Here is a 15,325-nt window from a genome sequence, read left to right as displayed (position 1 = left end):
CTGTTGTACATGCGCTGTTGTCGCTCCTGGGCCTGTAAGAGATGCGACTGTGCAAGTTTCCCCAGTGCCGATAGCCGATCTCTCAGGTCCAGGATGTGCTGTACCACAGAGGTCTGGGAGGGGGCGGTCGCCTCCCAGTCCTCCTTTATTAAGAGTGTAGAAGGGTTTTCTGGTCTCCAGATGGAGGCGTGGGTTCAAATCCCACTTCTGACAGATTGATTTATAGCATCACCAGTGCTAGCAATTGCAAAAGTGTTCTTTTCACACTTGTGTAATGCATTTTCCAGCCATATTATACAAACATGAGCAAATGCCTGGCAGAGAGATTGCTTTTGCTGGCTGGTTAGCTCAGTTGGTTAGAGCGTGGTGCTAATAACGCCAAGGTCTTGGGTTTGATCCCCTCATCGGCCAAGGCCAATCCAAGGTGCTCGTCCGTCTAGTACGAGACCTGTTCTTTGAAAGTTTGAGACGAAACTCCCTGAAAGCAAGCGTAGTAGTGCACTTAAGCAGTGGTAGGATCTACAAGACTTCATCAAGTTGTGTCAAAGTCGGCCATCTACATGCACACAGGAAAATGTCCGTTCTCTGCTTTGCTTTTCTCAGAACACTTCATTTGCATTCTGTCCTCTGATTGTTTCAACTCGTGGGCTCCTGCCAATTCCTTATTACACAGACTTGGAGAGGGAAGCAAAGCCAGTGGCTTCAAGAATCAACGAAAGTTTCATGAATGGCACATCTAAGCCATGGTGCCAACCTGACATTGAACTGTTTGTCACCTTGACTCGGTTGCATAAGTGTTGAAAGTCACGAAATCCCGCAATTCTGTGGCCTCATTCTCAATGGTATCATCTATAATACAACTCTCAAAAAAATAAGGGAACACGTAATCATCACAGCATAACACCAAGTCAGTTACACTTCAGGCATATCAATCTGTACAGTTAGGAAGCCTAAGCGGTTGTGAATCACTGTCTCTTGTTTTGGTGCAAATGAAAGTGACAGCAGGTGCACCGGAGAGAGGCAACAGCAAGACAACCCCAAAAAGGGAATGGTTTTGCAGGTGGTGGCCACAGACGATTGCTCTCTCCTTATCCTTCCTGACTGATTCTTCTCTAGTTTTGCCTTTTGCTAGTGTCCTTGTCACTACTGGTATTATGAGGCGCTCCCTGCAGCCCATTCAGGTTGCACAGGTAGTCCAGCTCCTTCAGGATGTCACATTCATATGTGCTATCAGAAGAACCAGAAGGACCAGTATCTGCTTTTTTGTGCGAGGAGGAACAGGAGGAGCATTGCCTGAGCCCTCCAAAATGACCTCCAGCGGTCTACTGGTGTGCATGTTTCTGACTAAACTGTCAGAAACAGACTCTATGAGGGTGGCACGAGGGCCCGTCATCCTCTAGTGGGACCTGTGCTCACAGCCCAGCACCGTGCAGCTCGATTGGTATTCGTGAAAGAGTGTGGAGGCACCGTGGTGAACGTTATTCTGTCTGCAACATCATCCAGCATGATCGGTTTGGCTGCTGGTTTGGAGAGAAACACAAAGTGCCCTCTGTGTATTCACTATGCAACCATCAACAACTCTGACCTGGTCATATATATGTCCCAGGGCATCATCCTGTGTCTGGTCCATAGCGAAATCGGAAACCCGGTTGAAGGCGGGATCCAGTGTCGGGCCTTCCACTGGAAGAAGGAGAGAGGAGGTGAGTCCCAGAACTCGTTCCTTCCCCTGGGTCCAACAGGGTACTGTTGGCTGCTACACGACTGGAGTCAGAGGGAAGGCTGTCCCTGCCCCTCTCATCGCCTGCAGTCACTAATGGTGATCGGTCCCCAGAGACATGTCCCAATTGTGCCCCAGCCAAATCAGACAATGAGAGCCTAGGATCTTTAATATTGGACAGAAATTCAGAGCCTCTGGGTCGTCCTCCGGTCCCATCTTTGGAATCTGCAGACCTGCCCAAGCCGGGTTTGCTGCGGCCACAGCGTCTCGAGAGTTTGTTGTTTTTGAGCCTGCAGCTTCACCACTGGGGCCAACAACTGTTCCACTGGAGACGCCTCCATAGCTGTCCTTCCGGGTACAGAGTTCAGGGTAAGTATGTCACAAAGCTTCCCCACATTGGCCACCAAATGTAAATGCCGGAACCAATAAACGGAGAGAGTCTCGGGTTCCGGCGGTGTCCGAGCTTTATTGGGGTTCACAATAGTCCAACAGAAAAAAACACAAAAAGGGGAAAACAAGGCAAAACCAGCACACAAAACAGCCACACAAACAGGGTGCTCCGGGCAGTCACAATAAAGTCTCCCTCGGGGAAGGAGAGGGATTAAATAGATGAAGCACACCTGCCAATGACATCACAGTCGCCTCAGTGATCATTGCCTGCAGCCGTGAGCTCACAAGCTGTCTGCGAAGCAGCGGACAACACGGCTGCAACACATGAGCACCTAATTAGTGTGCGTCAGCAGCAGCCATGCCGTGACAGACAGCGTCCTGCCAAAATCACAATAAGATGTATAAAAGTACAGAAAAACAAAATGTAATAAACTAGAAATAATCTTTAATACATAGAACTAAAGAAAATAGGTTTAGTGTTTACAGATTCCTTTTTGGAAATACAATGACATGCATTACAAATGAGTATTTACATTTTATTTACAGCTGGTGCTCATGTGTCACTGTGCCCCTCAGGCTGTGGGAGGCGGTGACATATTGGGCAGCCAGGGAGGCTGTGTGTCCCTCCTCCAGGAGGACTGACCATTTTTATTTTTTCTCAGTTTTGTCAAAGGTAGGGTGGCATTCATTATTTTGTTAAGGAATGTGTCCCTTATTTTGGGCATATTTATTGCATTGCAGGAGGAAGTGCAACTCTCTCTCTCTGTCTCTTTCTCTCTCTGTGTGCGTCCATCTTGGACTCGGGTTCCTCTTCATCACCAGAAGGGGGAGCCGGAGTAGATTCCTGCAGAGATTGACACTTGTTTTTTTGTTTCAGCAGAAACAGTGCGGAGGCGACCCAAATCCTGGTGGGGGGAGGTGTTTAAAAAAAAAAAGTTTTATCTTCTTCATAATGACATTATCCTTCAAGAAAAGACAAAGGGCATCAGATGATCAATACGTTAATACATCTCTTATAATCTCTCTTTAAAATACCAACTATTACAATGTTAACCATACATAAACAAAACAACCTATGCTTTTGTTTTTAATGTTGCTAGATCTCACAGTGATAAAATAAGGAAGATATGGTTTAACCAAAAAAGTTGATAAAACATTTCTTGGCAGAGCGCAAACAGAGGACATGTAAATAGGCTGACATTAAATTAAAGATAAGATTCTAAATAAGCTATCTTTTCTCTTCAGTCATGATGAGGAAAAAATTATAACTTGAATAATTTCATTCAGAATGACAAAGTTGCTCAATGTAAGCGCATTTTTCAGAGTAACGTTAGCACAGCTTCCTACAAATTGTCTGAAAGATAAGATTAAAAAAGAAATCAGCTATCGGCTATGTTACAAATGAGAATTATACTATTAATATTGTACATTTATGATCATTATGTTTGTAGTTTGGATATGTCGATAATATATTTGACAGTAAATGGGTTTTATACGGTGTGTCCAAAAATACTAAACAAAAACCCATCCCAATTTGCGTTACGTGATCGGGACCACTCCGTGGACCACAGTGCCGAGGTCCGGACCACTCAGTCGCTGTGGTCCAGACCTTGGACCAAAAAATGTTACAACCCCTACTGCTCCGCTGTGTCAGTTGTTTCTGTAACTGAATCACAAAACTGGGTTTTGATGTGCTCCCCACGTGCGTGTTTACAACGTCACTGAAGAAAAAAAACATCGAATCTGGAACACTGACGAGAATTGGAAGAAGCCGTGGCTGTGGCTAACTGTGTCTGTGAGTAGTATAGATGGCAGCATCACTTATTTTGACAGCCGGAAGTCCCGCCCTCCCTATGTACCTTTGAACTGGAACTCCTCTCTCCTTCCCAGCACCCCCCTGGGTTACTCTTTGACCCTCCCTCCTTATGTACCATTGAACCGGAACTCCTCTCTCCTTCCCAGCACCCCCCTGGGTTACCATTTGACCCTCCCTTGTCAGCCATCTTGGATGATATCGGCCATTTTGACTGATATCGGCCATTTGTAAGGTCATAGGTCATCTGGTAAGATGGTAGCCATTTTGTTAGGGTGACATCCATCATGGTGAATGTCCAAGGGCACCTCACACTGCTGGTGTGGAGGTGTAATGTTTAATAGCATAAACTGTGTTTTTAAGGTTATATTGTTTTATGATTCTGTTTAAGTAAATAAAAAGAGAATAAGAAAAGTTTTAAATACATATATATATATTTAAAGTTATATTGTTTTATGATACTATTTTAGTAAATAAAAAGAGAATAAAAGTTTTAAATACAGATATATATATATAATCAATAGGTTATATTGTTTTATGATACTGTTTTAGTAAATAAAAAGAGTATAAGAAAATAAAAGTTTTATATTTTTTTTTAGGTTATAATGTTAAATGATTCGTTTTAGTAAATTAAAAAATAAGAAAAATAAACGTTTTATATATATTTAAGGTTACACTGTTTTATGATACTGGTTTAGTAAATTAAAAAGAAAAATGAATATTTACCCAGAGTGGGATTTGAACCCACATGTGTTTTTAGTTTATATGTTTTATGATTAGGGTTAGGATGATACTGTGTTTGCAAAATAAAAAGGTAAGAAAAAATCGATTAAGAAATGTATAGACTTACATACACTCACCTAAAGGATTATTAGGAACACCTGTTCAATTTCTCATTAATGCAATTATCTAAGCAACCAATCACATGGCAGTTGCTTCAATGCATTTATGGGTGTGGTCCTGGTCCAGACAATCTCCTGAACTCCAAACTGAATGTCTGAATGGGAAAGAAAGGTGATTTAAGCAATTTTGAGCGTGGCATGGTTGTTGGTGCCAGACAGGCCGGTCTGAGTATTTCACAATCTGCTCAGTTACTGGGATTTTCACGCACAACCATTTCTAGGGTTTACAAAGAATGGTGTGAAAAGGGAAAAACATCCAGTATGCGGCAGTCCTGTGGGCGAAAATGCCTTGTTGATGCTAGAGGTCAGAGGAGAATGGGCCGACTGATTCAAGCTGATAGAAGAGCAACTTTGACTGAAATAACCACTCGTTACAACCGAGGTATGCAGCAAAGCATTTGTGAAGCCACAACACGTACAACCTTGAGGCGGATGGGCTACAACAGCAGAAGACCCCACCGGGTACCACTCATCTCCACTACAAATAGGAAAAAGAGGCTACAATTTGCACAAGCTCACCAAAATTGGACAGTTGCAGACTGGAAAAATGTTGCCTGGTCTGATGAGTCTCGATTTCTGTTGAGACATTCAGATGGTAGAGTCAGAATTTGGCGTAAACAGAATGAGAACATGGATCCATCATGCCTTGTTACCACTGTGCAGGCTGCTGGTGGTGGTGTAATGGTGTGGGGGATGTTTTCTTGGCACACTTTAGGCCCCTTAGTGCCAATTGGGCATCGTTTAAATGCCACGGCCTACCTGAGCATTGTTTCTGACCATGTCCATCCCTTTATGACCACCATGTACCCATCCTCTGATGGCTACTTCCAGCAGGATAATGCACCATGTCACAAAGGTCGAATCATTTCCAATTGGTTTCTTGAACATGACAATGAGTTCACTGTACTAAACTGGCCCCCACAGTCACCAGATCTCAACCCAATAGAGCATCTTTGGGATGTGGTGGAACGGGAGCTTCGTGCCCTGGATGTGCATCCCACAAATCTCCATCAACTGCAAGATGCTATCCTATCAATATGGGCCAACATTTCTAAAGAATGCTTTCAGCATCTTGTTGAATCAATGCCACGTAGAATTAAGGCAGTTCTGAAGGCGAAAGGGGGTCAAACACAGTATTAGTATGGTGTTCCTAATAATCCTTTAGGTGAGTGTATATTGCATGTCATTACATATATATTTAAGCAAACACAGATAAACACACATACCTATATCTCTTTAGTTTATATTTATCAATAGACAATAGAGAACAACAGTGAAATATATAGAATTATATCTGTTCATTTTGACCAGCACTGTACTTATTATATTTGTTACATTAGTGAATGCTCAAACGTAGCCTTAACATGTATCATATTTAAGAATATACTGCATTTCATTCCATTACACACACACACACAAACATATATATATCTTGTTAGGTTTTATTTATCAATAGACACTAAAGACATGCACACCACTTTTCTTAGAGAGACACAGTGAAGCACTATTTGTGAATACTCATATGTAATAAATAATATATGTATATATGATTTGTTTGTGCTCAAATGTATAGAATTCATAAAATACACACACACACACACACAATGGTGACTTTTATTGTGACAAACAAGCATTTTACAACATGGAACATAGTCAGAAGTAGAAAAAGATACTCCATGAAATGTTGTATAGATACTTGTAATCATTAATTTCTGGTTCACAACACCAACATTGGACAGAAAGAAACCTGACCTGTACGGAGTAATGTCATTTCCAGCATATTCCATATATATTCTATTCAGTCTTTCACTCTTGGCTTCTTTTTCAAAGTTATACCAGGTTCTACCAAGTTATACCAAGTATCTATTGTAAATAAAGTGAGAAACACTTCAGTTTCTATTCCTTTGGAAATACCTTATTTTTCAAACCTACAAATACATGGTGACAACTGCAAGCATGACACACATACAAAACACAGAAATAGGGACCACACTGCAAGGATATAATAAGCACAAATGGTATTTTACTGCAAATTTTAGGTTTTGTAAAATTATTTATGTAACTTCTAGGAGTAATCTGCAAACTACATAGTGAAAATGCAGTCAGTCTTCAGGAAACACACACAGCAGACTGAAATAAGCACAACGTCATATTTATATGAACCAAAACTGCATTCTACTAAACCCTGAAACTCTGAAAAATCACTACAAACTCTATGTTTTGTAAAATGGCTTATTTCACAGACACAGAAACAAATAGGCTCACCCTCAACATATTCCAACACTTACAAAAATTATGATGTAAACTTAAAGGTTTACCAGTAGTACAGGGGTATTATTAATCTATTCATGCAACTTTTAGACACTTGTCTAATACAGAGCTAACAACTGCATTGATAGCGGGTAGCAGGGCTTTGACAATGCTGTGCGGTCTGGTTTAAAATGACTTTGTAGGCCAGGGCTTTAAAACCTTACCCCATTGTAACATTTTCAAATTAGCCTCCAACCCCTAAAATACTAAGACATTTTTTTGTATCATATGTATCATGTTGTTATACTATGTACATTAATGTGGTTTATAATTTTGATTTAATTTGACATAATTTTATCATATTTTTAATTACAAATTCATATATATAAATAACAAATACTATATAATAATAGTAATAATAATGCAAAAACATATTAAGCAATCATATTTTTACTTACAGAATAATATATTTAAAATAACAATATAATAATTTAATAATAATAATAATAATAATAATAATAATAATAATAATAATAATAATTTAAAAACATATTAAACAAAACTCACCCTGACTTTGTCACAACCTCAGGATGGGGAACCTCTGCTGTAGACCCTCATCCACTCTGTCAACAGTTTGTAGGTGACATGTGCAGAAACATGAAAACTCAGTCTTGGTGGGGTGTTTCTGTCCAGTGGTCTGATCTGATACAACTTTCTACTACATTTCATATTCTATTAAAATATAACAAATTAGTAGTTCATAAAAAAGTGCTCCTGCTACTCTTATGAGTGTCTCTACAGCCCCTCATTGCTCCCTTGCATTACAGAGCATGACACGTGCTCTTCACATTGAAATTCACATTCATGTTGATGTAGGACTCGTCAACACAAAACTGTACAAAAATACATGAAATACATAAACAATACAAACATTAAGAACAGAAACCACTTTCAATCTGACATTTCACAGTATAGAAATTAAATAAGTTTGAATTACCTCATGGTTTTCCTCAGGCTCGGAGCCAGGCCCCATGTTGCCATCAGTGTCAGAAGCTGAGCGCTCTGTGTAAGATTCAGAATAACGTTCAGCTGTGTGCGGTGGAGAGGGGAAATGGAGATGCAGAGCAGGCAGAGTGTCTGTGAGACGGGTTTCTGTCCTGCTTGTCCTGCAGAGCCTCTCTTATCTGAAATGGCACTGGACACAACCAAAGCAGCAACGTCCCACAGGCAACAGGTCCTTAAGAGAGAACACTGTCAAATTTAACATTCAATAAAAGTCCACAGTTTTGACCATTTTCAGTTGAATTAATCCTCCGCATCAAATGCATTGAGACCATACACAGCTTTCAGATGCCTTGTACTTTAAGATATGTTGTATATTTAGGCTACCCTGTTATTGCTTGAATAAAATGTTATTTTATGAGAGCAGTAAGAAAAAGGGGGAACAAAGATATATAATTCAATTAATAATTTTAAGCACTCTTGCTATTAGAAATAACTAAGATGAAGGCCTAAACTGGCTATCTAGTAACTGTTTAAAAATAAATGGTTTTCCGTGAGTGTGCTAAAGAAATGAACTTCTCATTTCTGTCATTACAGTGAACTAACTGGAATACGTACAGCATACACCTAACAATTGCTAAGAATTAAATGCTTTTCTTTATGAAATGTAAGATTAGTGCTCAAAATAATTAGACATCTATATTTCTAACTGGGCTTGATTATGTTGACTGTTTATGGCTGTGCTTTGCCATTAATTCCAGTTTTCACCTTGTTCTCTATGGGTTGGTTTCAGAGCATGATTAGCACTAGTTTAAGTACATTACTCAGAATATGTCACTCACCATTGTTTGATATACAAAATGATTTAGCCTGAAGGACAATAAAGCATTGGTATATAGTACTATACTAGGCTAGCAAAAGTAATTTACCCATGTACATAAGCAACCTACAGTCCGAATTCAACCTTCTTGGCTCTGTCTCACATGTACCAACTTTTAAAATCTCAATTTGACTTACTAGTAAAAGTTACAAAGTGAGAGGGAATTAACCATAGACAAAGAACGATAGGTTGCATATGCAACCCCGGTTATCTGAGAAAAGAAGGACTGCCCAACGGGGAGGGGTTTTCAGCGTGCATCGCTGGAACGCATCGAAGACTTTTGTCTATCAAAGCTGCCATTGGCCCTTGTGCCCGTCACTCAAACAGGACCCTTCCACTTCCTGTTTGTACAAAAGGTGACGTCTGCACAAGGACTTCCTCTTTTTGCCGAGAGCTTGAACTCCCGCGCGAGCTTGCAACCCTTGGGCAGTGCTTGTTTTCTCAGATAACCGGGGTTTCATACGCAACCTATCGTTATCTTTCGAGTCAGAAGCACTGCCCAAGGGGGAGGTGTTACAGTATAACCAAACCGTCGCAAGGGAGGAGGCAGCGAGCTGGTAAGAGAGCCTGCCCCGAGGCGAACCTACTAGGAGCCGTACCAACTCTATGATAGAACCACCGGGGCCCCTTGGGCCACATCTGGGCTGCTCAGACGCGAAGACCACAGTCACGCTGAACTGGGAAGAAATAAGCAATGGTGTATCCACAGGCAACAAGACCTTGTGCCTACCATGAAGCCTAGTAATAGCAGTCTCCTGCTCTACTAGCAGGGCTAGGAGCAGGGCCAATACCCAGACCACACCATATAAGCACAGGTCGCAGTCCGTTGAGCCCGTGCTCAACATACAGCGGGCTACCCAGACTAGATAGCCACTGCTGGATAGTTCAATTACGAATAATGGAACTATATACACAGTGGACCAACAAGAACCAACTCAAGTGCCTTCCGCTGGACACCGCAGCAGTGGCCTCAGCACTAGCATAGCTAGGGCGGGGCCACAGACTGCTGGCAAAGGAACTATATACATAGCGAAGCACGAGTGCCCTCGCTAACAACAGGAGCAGTTGTCCATTCTAAACTTAATAAGGAGCGGACAAGCTCAACTGTATATTCTAAAGAACTATATACACTGCGGGGCGCAGGAGCCAGTTCATGCACCACACACATGACACAGGAGCAGGATACCCACTGCGGAAGCTAGCGGCAACAGATGCTCTACTGATGTCAATAAATGAACTATATACACAGCGGGGCACAAGAGCAAACTCAAAGCCTACTGCTGAATACAGCAGCAGTGGCCCTCAGCACAGCTAGTATAGCTAGGGAGGGGCCAAGGCCTGCTGACAAAGGAACTATGTACAATGGCGGGGTACACGTGTAAAAAACACATGCACTCCCACCTATAGAATGAACTGTATACAAGTCACAGTCCGGTAGGAAGGGATAACGGTTCTGCATTGCTTTTCCCAAGCATGCTCAACAGGGGCAGACAGGGATAGAAAAGCCAGGAGCCAGTGCCTAACAGGCTACTGCGACTCAGCTGAAGCCAACACCGGATTCCCAATAGAAGGAACTGGGCCCGTCACGTCCAGCCTGTACAACCGAACAAAGGTGTGCGGCGAGACCCAACTCGCAGCCGCACAGATGTCTGCCAGTGGGGCGCCTTGGAAAAAGGGCCCACGACGTGGCTACACCTTGAGTCGAGTAGGCCACCAGGTGTTCAGGCACTGGGGCTCCAGTTGACTCATAAGCCGTGGTAATGGTGTCCACAATCCAGTGCGAGAGGCGCTGCTTTGAAAGCGCCCGGCCACAAACAATTGGTCCGAACATCGAATGTCCTTGGTGCGCTTCAAATAGCACCTGAGAGCCCGCAGCAGGTCAACAGGTGTAGCCTACTCTCCTCCTCCGAAGAGAAGGGTGGAGGATGGAAAGCCATCAACTCAATAGGCCTGTTGATATGGAAAGGAGACAGCACCTTCGGGAGGAATGCAGGATTAGGTCAAAGTGTAACCCTGGAACCATCTCCTGCAAAACGGACACACACAGGGTGAACAGACAGGGCATGTGACTCGCTGACGTGATTGCCAGCAAAAACGCCGTCTTCAGTGACGCAAACCTTAAGTCATATGACTGCAAGGGCTCAAATGGGGCCTTAGAAAGCGTGTCCAGCACTACATTAAGGCGCCATGCGGGCAAAGAAGGAGCGTGGGTAGGCCTCTGCCTACGTGCACCTTTCAGAAACTGCGCTGCTAAAAAATAAGGGTCCGGAGGCTCGCCATCAATCCTGACATGACATGAGGAGAGGGCGGCTAAATAAACCTTGAGCAGCCAGTAGGGCACAGATCTGGTCCATCTTGGTGCAGCATCTCGCCCCCTGTCTTTCAGGACGTGACTAGGACCCCGCGGGTCCGGTCCCTGACAGAGGGGGCAGATCACGTCACCACTCCAAGCCGGTAGCATGCGGTGGCCACACGTGGCACAGCAGCGGGGACGGGAGGAGGAGGAACGGGGTCTCTCCATACCGTCAATACCACGCTCGATATTGTTATTTTATATATATTATTTTGTAAGTAAAAATATGATTGCTTAATATGTTTTTGCATTATTATGACTATTATTATATAGTATTTGTTATTTATATATATGAATTTGTAATTAAAAATATGATAAAATTATGTCAAATTAAATCAAAATTATAAACCACATTAATGTACATAGTAATACAACATGATACATATGATACAAAAAAACATGTCTTAGTATTTTAGGGGTTGGAGGCTAATTTGAAAATGTTAAAATGGGGTAAGGTTTTGAAGCCCTGGCCTACAAAGTCATTTTAAACCCCACCGCACAGCATTGTCAAAGCCCTGCTACCCACTATCAATGCAGTTGTTAGCTCTGTATTAGACAAGTGTCTAAAAGTTGCATGAATAGATTAATAATACCCCTGTACTACTGGTAAACCTTTAAGTTTACATCATAACAAGTGTTGGAATATGTTGAGGGTGAGCCTATTTGTTTCTGTGTCTGTGAAATAAGCCATTTTACAAAACACAGAGTTTGTAGTGATTTTTCAGAGTTTCAGGGTTTAGTAGAATGCAGTTTTGGTTCATATAAATATGACGTTGTGCTTATTTCAGTCTGCTGTGTGTGTTTCCTGAAGACTGATTGCATTTTCACTATGTAGTTTGCAGATTACTCCTAGAAGTTATATAAATAATTTTACAAAACTTAAAATTTGCAGTAAAATACTATTTGTGCTTATTATATCCTTGCAATGTGGTCCCTATTTCTGTGTTTTGTATGTGTGTCATGCTTGCAGTTGTCACCATGTATTTGTAGGTTTGAAAAATAAGGTATTTCCAAAGGAATAGAAACTTAAGAGTTTCTCACTTTATTTACAATAGATACCTGATGTACTTTGTCACCAGAACCTGGTATAACTTTGAAAAAGAAGCCAAGAGTGAAAGACTGAATAGAATATATATGGAATATGCTGGAAATGACATTACTCTGTACAGGTCAGTGTTTCTTTCTGTCCAATGTTGGTGTTGTGAACAAGAAATTAATGATTACAAGTATCTATAAAACATTTCATGGAGTATCTTTTTCTACTTCTGACTATGTTCCATGTTGTAAAATGCTTGTTTGTCACAATAAAAGTCACCATTGTGTGTGTGTGTGTGTGTGTGTGTGTGTATTTTATTAATTCTATACATTAAAGCACAAACAAATCATATATACATATATTATTTATTACATATGAGTATTCACAAATAGTGCTTCACTGTGTCTCTCTAAGAAAAGTGGTGTGCATGTCTTTAGTGTCTATTGATAAATAAAACCTAACAAGATATATATATATATATATGTTTGTGTGTGTGTGTGTGTGTGTGTGTGTGTGTGTGTAATGGAATGAAATGCAGTATATTCTTAAATATGATACATGTTAAGGCTACGTTTGAGCATTCACTAATGTAACAAATATAATAAGTACAGTGCTGGTCAAAATGTACAGATATAATTCTATACATTTCACTGTTGTTCTCTATTGTCTATTGATAAATATAAACTAAAGAGATATAGGTATGTGTGTTTATCTGTGTTTGCTTAAATATATATGTAATGACATGCAATATATGTAAGTCTATACATTTCTTAATCGATTTTTTCTTACCTTTTTATTTTGCAAACACAGTATCATCCTAAGCCTAATCATAAAACATATAAACTAAAAACACATGTGGGTTCAAATCCCACTCTGAGTAAATATTCATATTTCTTTTTAATTTACTAAAACAGTATCATAAAACATTGTAACCTTAAATATATATAAAACGTTTATTTTTCTTATTTTTTAATTTACTAAAACAGTATAATCAAACATAATCTAAAATAAAATATATATGTGTATTTACAACTTTTATTTTTCTTAAATGTATACAATATAATCTTGTATATATATATAAAACTTTTATTTTTCTTATTTTTTAATTTACTAAAACAAATCATAAAACATTTTAACCTAAAATAAAATATAAAACTTTTATTATCTTATTCTCTATATAACCTTAAATATATATATATATATTTAAAACTTTTCTTATTTTTTAATTTACTAAAACAGTTTCATAAAACAATATAACCTAATATATATATAACTTTTCTTATTCTTTTTATTTACTAAAACAGTATCATAAGACAATATAATCTTATATATATATATATATATATATATATATATATATATATATATATATATGTATTTAAAACCTCTATTTTCTTATTCTCTATATAACCTTAATATATATATATATATATATATATATATATATATATATATATATATATATATTTAAAATGTTTCTTATTTTTTAATTTACCAAAACAGTTTCATAAAACAATATAACCTATATATATATATATATATATATATATATATATATATATATATATATATATATATATATATATAACTTTTCTTATTCTTTTTATTTACTTAAATAGTATCATAAAACATTATAACCTAAAATATATAAAACTTTTATTTTCTTATTTTTTAATTTTCCAACACAGTATCATGAAAACAATATAACCTTAAAAACACAGTTTACGCTATTAAACGTTACATCTCCACACCAGCAGGGTGAGGTGCACTTGGACACTCACCATGATGGATGTCACCCTATCAAAATGGCTACCATCTTACCAGATGACCTATGACCTTACAAATTGCCGATATCAGCCAAGATGGCTGACATCCAAAATAGCCGATATCATCCAAGATGGCTGACAAGGGAGGGTCAAATGGTAACCCAAGGGGGGTGCTGGGAAGGAGAGAGGAGTTCCCGTTCAAAGGTTCATAGGGAGCACGGGACTTCCAGCTGTCAAAATAAGTGATGCCGCCATCTATACTACTTCTGTGGCTGTCTGTGGCTGGACCGGAGGGTTGGACCTGGGTTTCTCTTCATTACGAATACATCTTTCGCTGCCCAGGTGCCCACATGCCTGACCTGCTTTTCAGCTGGATCACAGCTCCGCCCCAGCAGGGTAGAGCATCCAAAAATGGTACAAACTCATCCACGTATTGCAGTGTTTCCGGGAGAGCTGGCATACTGAGCGAGAAAGTCAACACTGACAGTGTGGCGAGAGACATAATGTATGTGCTCTGTAATGTCATTGCTGTCAGGTGTGAGATTTCTATGATGTCATCGCTGATATAGCAGTGAAGTGAGAGGAAGAGGAAGGGATAGCACGTGTGTGGGCTCACTGGCTGCCTCAGCTAGAATGGGTGAATGAGAGAGTGCAGGAACGGAACGCAGGAAATATACAATTGTATGTGACAGGCCGCTGTCTGTCACGGCACGGCTGCTGCTGACGTCTGCTGATGAGGTGCTCATGTGCCACAGCTGTGTTGTCACTCCCTCGCTAACAGGCTGTGGACTCACGGTTGCGGGCAATGAGCACCGAGGCGATTGTGACGTCAGTGGCAGCTGTGCCTTCTCTATTTAATCCCTCTCCTTCCCAGATGGAGGCAGCTAACCCGCTGAGAAGGAGGACTGACACTCCCAACCCTGACTGCCCGGAGCACCCTGTTTTGTGTGGATGTTTCGTTTTGGTTGTTTTTACCCCTTGTATTTTGTCCCGTTTACCCTGTGAACCACAATAAAGCCCGGACACCAACGGAACCAGAGATTCTCTCCATCCCTGTGTCTGGCTTTTACATTGTATTATGCATATTCTGAATCGATTTGTAATGTATATTCATGATTTATTGATTGAAAGAGTTCTGTTTCTTCTGGCTAAACTTGTTTGCACATTGAATATTGAATTGTAGTGTCTGTGTGTGTGTGTGTGTGTGTGTGTCACT

The 15,325-nt window shown here is 40.2% G+C and overlaps 1 non-coding gene across 1 annotated transcript; it reads left to right on the top strand.

Annotated features, from left to right (window-relative positions):
• The first annotated feature begins 337 nt into the window (after positions 1-337).
• trnai-aau (transfer RNA isoleucine (anticodon AAU)) lies at positions 338-411 on the top strand. The gene has a single exon. It is a non-coding gene; the product is annotated as a tRNA-Ile (tRNA).
• The last annotated feature ends 14,914 nt before the right edge of the window (positions 412-15,325 follow it).

Source organism: Amia ocellicauda, unplaced genomic scaffold (genome assembly GCF_036373705.1).
Source record: "Amia ocellicauda isolate fAmiCal2 unplaced genomic scaffold, fAmiCal2.hap1 HAP1_SCAFFOLD_156, whole genome shotgun sequence".
NCBI classification, from domain to species: domain Eukaryota; kingdom Metazoa; phylum Chordata; class Actinopteri; order Amiiformes; family Amiidae; genus Amia; species Amia ocellicauda.
This window is presented reverse-complemented; position numbering and strand designations above follow the sequence as displayed.